Raw genomic sequence first — 7,398 nt, 5'->3', positions numbered from 1 at the left:
AAGCTGAAAAATTTATCACATATACTAGAGATATCAATAAACATATGGTGAAAAAATCACGTTTCTACCTTTATCCAGTCTTTCAAAATAATTTTTCAAAGAATGGCAAAAAAACGGCCTTCACACGGGATGACCCCCTTAAGTAGAATTCGAACGACGTTCTGCGCTTAAAAACAACTTCCACCACGGGGTCGGAGGACACCATTCATTTGAACGGCCTCTTGAAAATTAAAGATATTTCAATCATCCAAAGTAGGGGAGGAAACCAGAATACATCGACACCTTCAGAGTGCATGGCTGTATGCTAGCAGCACTAGCAGACGAAATGGACGTTGAAAGCACCTGGTTTGCGTTGAAAGAGATCTCCAGGCGTGGTCCCGTGTTAATCGGATGCAGCACCATTTATTAGCTTTGATAAATCCCAGAAGATAAAGGGGACGAATAGAGATTCGAGTCACCATTTCGTTTACATACACCATCACAAATACCCCCAGCCAATCAAGTAAGAATAAAGCTTGGAGCGACATACAACAAAGTGTGCAACTTTCCCCAATTTATTAAGGTGACACTTGCCCTGATTTGCTAAGCCGGATAGGCTCCAAAATGTCATCGGCCTGTATCAGAGAGGCTTGACTCCAGGCAAATCAACGACAGATCATATTTGTTTTCTCTGGCAGTCTAAAGGATCTTTTGGTATATAACCACGGCAGACAGAAAAGACTGTTATCATCAGTTGCACTACCCACTAAGCCCATTATGATAGCATTAGCCCAACTTTACGCGACCTTCAGAAACTCGGTATTCTGACAAAACTCAAGCTCAACAACAAAAAACAACAACTCTTCAGACTGTTGACAACCTCTAACGATGCTAACATGCTTATCATGCATCCTCTTTTACCTGGCCCAAGAAAGAGTGATCCGCAATACTGGGTTGAGCGCCAGAGACGTTATCCTTCACCCAAGAAGACTATACATAAGAGTTTTAGTTTGAGGATAATTTCTATAATAAATTGCAACCACGTGCACCATATCGTTACACAAATGGAAACCAATACCTCTTCGTAAAGATTGCAAAATCCATCTGCGGTCTTAACTTAAAAGCCCCACCAACTCAATTGCTGGTCTACACTAAGGACATCGATATAATAAGAAGATCACAAGGTGTATAAACTGCTTTTATTCAGATCAAGCAGGTAGCGCGAAATCTGGTGCTAAAAGTTAATAAAGGTAAAACAAAGTGCAAGATGGCGAAAGCAATACCAGCAATGCCCAAACTGAAAACAATGTAGTTTTTTTATGGGTGGAGATGAAAATCTCCATGTTGCGCTAGGTTGTCGCAGTACGTGAGATTCTCACCCAATTAAATCACCCCTACTTCTCCGCCCATACCTTCCCTCCGTGAAATTTGGCATGGAAGGCTCTGGTGTACACCAGCACGATCAAATCATATGTCGCTCGCGTATTCCGGGCTCGATCCAGTTCCTAGAGCTTAACTTGTATCGTCAATACTAGTGTGTTTATTGCGCTTCAATTTCCTTCCGACGTTAAGAATTTCGTTTAATTTCTCTTTCTTGCGCGAATCTCGGCCACGCGAACAAGACATGCTCCGGATCCTTTGGTGAAGTGGCGCGTTCGGCACAATCGGCGGACGCGACCAATCCGAAGCGATGCAAGTACTTTCTGTATTCACTATGCCCGAACTGTGATAGGTGGTAATTCAATTGTCTTTTTTTTTTGCTGGTGCTCAGAGGTGGCGGTTAGGAAGACGGGGCGGCAACCCTGTCGGTCTAAATAAAACCAAGTGGCCGAGGAGAACCTCCATAGTGGCGGCACCGGGAGACGCTGTACTCACTTTGGTTTGCCGGCTGTGATGCTCCAAAGGCCTAATTAGGGCGATCAGACCCGAGTCTGCACGGGGACTCATCTGAAGTGGAAAATTGGTCACGAAACCTTACCAGGGGTATACTGGTACCATGGGAACCGGGATAGCTCCTGGACTCTCATACTTCAGGTGAACTCCCGTTGTATGTGAGCACAGCTCAGTTATTTGCGGTAGTCCCCCTAGTGGGAGTTTCATGGGGGTTGTGGTTATGCTCAACCGAGAAGAGACCTTCGGGCCTCGGCGTGGTGTTAGGTAAATCTTGCATCCACCAGTGTGAATGCTAAACCATGCACTTGGTATAGACTGGTACCGTTGTTGCTTGTCTCAGCGGGGCTCTGATTGTGGTCACAAAATCAATCCGTGTCTGAAGGGGACCGTAGGATTAAGTCTCCACGACAGGTACCTACGTTAAACACTCAAGGGCTTAACTGTCTTTTTTGCTCGATCCATCTCTGAATACCCGGAATTAGTGTATGGGTCCAGTGGCCTTGTCCAGAATTATTCCACCGTTGTTACCATCTCCTGTATAGCTCTTTCCTAGTTGCATTTCAGAAGTCCACAGTCACATCGGCCGAATTCCCACTGCTTCTCTGATAGTGTCTCATTTGCTAGAAAATCCAAGGTAGTCATTCCTGCGATGAAATACGCCGCCTCACCCGATACTATCCTATATGCACCGCAAACCCTCAGCCCAAATGGCCGATATGCCGGACTCAACATTTCCCGGCTCACAACGTTGTCCAATGCTTCCGCCCAAACATGAGTCGCATATAGCAGAATGGATTTCATCACCCCTGCGATAAGCAGCCCTCCAATATAATCTCATTCTGTATTGAATTCGCCTGCAATGCTCTCCTACATCAGGGTTGCTTCCACTGGCTCTACACCCCTAATCCAGCGGCCCCCATGCGACGAGTTACGGTCCACCAAGCCTCGCTCGCTCCATCGCGCCTACGACGGGACAATATCCGCAGCCTCCTCAGCAAGTTTTGAATCGGAACACAGCCGCCCCTCTTTCTGACATCGTTCCTGTCGCCAACGAAGCTCCGCTTCCCGCTACCGCCATATATCCTGGCACTTCAACCATCTATACCAGTGGCCCCGAGTTAAAGGTGGCGTCCCCACGATGTTCTGAAGTATATAAGGAGCAAAGTTGGTTTACTCTCTCCTCTGTCTTGCATTAAACTCACAAAAGACGACAACACCGACCGGGTCATTGCATCTTTCAAGGTTACTTATCCGCACGAAGTTGATGTCCTCGGCAACCCTTCTTTCTGGCCTGAAGGTGTATTCATAAAGCCGTATAAGCGCCCCAATTCGCGGGTAAATTTCAGGGCAACCCGCCTGCCTCGCCGAGCTATATAACTGGATCCATGTTCACTGTCCGTCTGTTTTATAAGAACGTCAGGGGTTTAAGAACCAAGCTGGGGGCCTTCAATTTATCCGCGCTGGCTCAGCAACACCATGCCATCTGTATCTCCGAAACCTGGCTAGACGATGCCATATTATACTCCGAGCTCCCCGAAGGGTACTCCACTTTCCGTTGTGACAGGGACCGGGATGCTTCTCGTAAGTCCACTGGCGGTGGAGTCCCAATTGCTATAAAAGATTCACTCCTCGCTGAACTCGTCCTATCCTCCTCTGGCTTTCCTTTTGATTGTGTTGCTCTTTGTGTCTCCCCGCCCAACTTCACCCCGTTCATTGTTTCTTGTGTATATGTCCCCTGTGCTAGCCCTTCTCACCTGTATGAAGAATTGTTTGACAGTTTGTCTGAACTCCTTACCGTCAGATTCCCTTCCCTCCCTTTCTTCCTTTGTGGAGATTTCAACCTCCCCATGCTCAGCTGGCCTAATTATCCTAGTCTTCCAATTCCTTCCTACAACCTCTCCCATTCTTCCCTCCCACTTTCTTCCTTTATGTATACTTGCTCTGCCCTGAATTTCAATACCACCAAAAACTCCTTGGGCCGCACTCTCGATCTCTTCCTTTCCAACCTCCCCGAGCGCCACCTCTCTTTATTTCCTGGCACATCCCCGTATGTAAAAACCGACGCTCACCATCCCGCGGTTGAATTTGAAGCGGAGCTCCCTCGTTCAAAACCCAAAACCAAGCGTAAACCCACTAAGTTCAACTTCCGCAAAACCAATTTTGACGGTCTGAACTCAGCTTTAGCGTCTTTCAACTGGGTACATATATTAAGTAATTCATCGTGTGATCAAGCTCTTAACACCTTCTACAATATCCTCTCTGATCTCCTTTCCTGTTATGTCCCTTCTTCCCCTCCCTGCCTACGTTCTTACCCAACTTGGTTCACAACGGAACTTCATATTAACATTCGCTTGAAACATACACTGAGGAAGAAGTTTCGGGCTTCTAAAAATGACGCAGACCTTGCTCACTTTAAAGCTATACGATCTACTGTGAAGTCAATGGTCAGAAAAGCGCGTAAAAGGTACCTATTTAGCGTCGAAGCCGCTCTTGCCCGCGGTAACTTAAAACCCTTTTGGTCTCACGCTCGCAACTCTCGTAATCCAACTTAATCTGTCCCTTCTATCTTCTATCAGCTTCGCTGACTCCGCTGCCAACTCCCCACAACAATCCTGCGACCTTCTCTGCACCTACTTCTCTTCAGTGTTTTCTCCCTCGAGCCCTTCACCCTCTACAACTTTCATAACCACAGACTCCTCCGAATCACTAGCCATTCCTCTCCTTACGCCTTCCTTGGTTGAGTTCCTCATTGGTAACCTTGACCCCAATGTCGGACCTGGCCCCGATGGGCTTCCTAATCTCTTCCTCCTTAACTGTAGAAAACACATTTCCCTCCCCCTGTGTATAATCTACAACAAAAGTCTAGACGAATGCTACTTTCCCCGTCTCTGGAAAGAGGCCCTTATCATTCCTATCCTCAAGAGCGGAGACCCTTCCCTTGCTGTGAACTAACGCCCCATTTCCCTTCTCTCCTCTTGCTCCAAAATCCTAGAAAGATACGTCAACGACTGGTTGACCGCGCACCGAGGTTTTGTCGGTCCTACAATGCCCTACAGCTTGGTTCCTTTGACTCTATGTCCCTCTCTACCTTTAAGCGCAAAAGATGCCATTTACTTGCTCCTCCCTCTGAGGACAATATGTAATAAGAAATTTGCTTTCTGTGTATTGCCCTCATTAAATAAATAAATAAATATCATATAGAGATGAACTAGCCTTTGCTGCCTTTTCTCGCGCATAGTTCAATTGCCGCCGGGTATCTAAGGATCCATTACGAAACAACTTCGTGATTACATTATGTAGAGATTAAAGTCACAACCTGTAACAGGTTATAATGACAAAACAACTGTTGGCAGTCAACAGTCAACAATCTACAAAAACGACTTCGTTCGAAGTGCCTCACCATAGGGTCAATTTTTTATATAAGAGAATTATGCTCCTCCTTACGTATTTCTCTGATACTTGGATTTTTAGCCAACAACAATGAAAGCTTGGTCGCGTTAAGTGGAGAACCTCTCGAGAAATTATTGACCCCTACAGGAAAATGGGCGATCCTCTATTATACATAACGGATTTGCGTATATGGGTGTAAATGGTCCAAGCCACGAAGTCTAAAGGGGCAATACCTACGGTTGAAAAAGAAAATGTTGCGGATGGTTAGCATAGGACAGGACGCCAGGCAACTACTACTACAGGTCCAAAAAGGATTTTTTTCGAAATTTGAACATAGAGAATGATCGCCACCTGCTAATCCATTGCAAAGGATTAGTTTCTTATTTGTACGATAGCGGCCACAGACGACAAAGTTGCTACGGCCTGCTACAATTACTCGCCTAAGCTACAACAAGGTGCCGAGTAATATCAAGGACAGTTTTGCTACTGGAAAAGATTTTGGGAGTCATTGACCATACCATCGCATTAAAACTTTTGTTCGAGTTTTGAGTGAATTTGCCAAAGCAAGAGCTGTCTTTGCGTAAGCCTTTGTAGATTGGCTTTACTACTTCAGATACTGTATGTTGCTTTGCTGGACCATGCTCGCAATTAATTTCATTTATCAAACTAACGGGGTACAAATGATGCTGGGGCTTCTCGTTTTAAGAAATTTCAGCTCAAATCGCTATTCACATATCCTCAGTTAAGTTGCTGTTGCTACGTACAGTTCCACTAATTTTTAATATAACAATCAAACGCTGATTACATCAATTCAATTACGAGAAACACAAATTTCTCACTCATTACTGGAAAACTTACCGAAGTCCCCGAAGGAATTTCGCAGGCCATAGAGTCGGAAAGGAGTGGATCAATCAGGGAAGTAGACCTGCTGCCCAGTGAAGAGCAGAAGCTGAACGACTTAGCCCTAGGTCTTCTAGGGCTTAAGGTGGACAACGGCATACAGGAAATCGTCATGTCGGAGTAGGAAGATGATACCCCGACAGTGGAAAAGAACTCCAAACAATAACGGAGTCAATTGCCAGCACTAAGATCATCATCATCAACGGCGCAACAACCCGTACCCGGTCTAGGCCTGATTAATAAGGACCAGACATCCCGGCTTTACGCCGAGGTCCACCAATTCGATATCCCTAAAAGCTGTCTGGCGTCCTGACCTACGCCATTGCTCCACCTCAGGCAGGGTCTGCCTTGTCTCCTTTTACTACCATAGACATGGCCCTTACAGACTGTCCGGGCTGGATCATCCTCATCCATATAGATTAAGTGGCGCCCACCGTAACTTATTGAGCCGGATTTTATCCTGTCATGGTATCGTTCATAGCCAAAAATTCTTCGGAGGATTCTTCTCTCGAACGCAGCCAAGAGTTCGCAATTTTTCTTGCTAAGAACCCAAGTTTCCGAGGAATACATGAAGACTGACAAGAGCATAGTCTTGTGCAGTAAGAGCTTTGACCCTATGGTTAGACGTTTCGATCGGAACAGTTTTTGTAAGCTGAAATAGGCTCTGTTGGCTGCCAACAACCGTGCGCGGATTTCATCATCGTAGCTGTTATCGGTTGTGATTTTCGACCCTAGATAGGAGAAATTATCAACTGTCATCAAGTGTAGTCTCCTATCTTTATTCTTCCCGTTAAAGTAGTGCGGCTTGATGTTGTTGATTGATTGGTTTTTAGTGCTGACGTTGCCACCATATAGTTTATCTTGCCTTCATTGATGTGCAGCCCAAGAACTCATGCCGCCTGCTCGATCTGGATGAAGGCAGTTTGTACGTCTCGGGTGGTTCTTCTCATGATGTCGATATCGTCAGCATAGCCCAGTAGTTGGATGGACTTAAAGAGGATCGTACCTCTTGCATTTACATCAGCATGACGGATCACTTTCTCGAGGGCCAGGTTAAAGAGGACGCGTGATAGGGTATCCCCTTGTCGTAGACCGTTGTTGATGTCGAATGGTCTTGAGAGTGACCCTGCTGCTTTTATCTGGCCTTGCACATTGGTCAGGATCAGCCAAGTCAGTCTTACCAATTTCGTCGGGATACCGAATTCTCGCATGGCGGTGTACAGATTTACCCTGCAA

This window comes from Hermetia illucens, chromosome 6, assembly GCF_905115235.1.
Source record: "Hermetia illucens chromosome 6, iHerIll2.2.curated.20191125, whole genome shotgun sequence".
NCBI classification, from domain to species: Eukaryota; Metazoa; Arthropoda; class Insecta; order Diptera; family Stratiomyidae; genus Hermetia; species Hermetia illucens.
The sequence above is the reverse complement of the archived record's forward strand: the minus strand, read 5'-3'. Positions refer to the sequence as shown.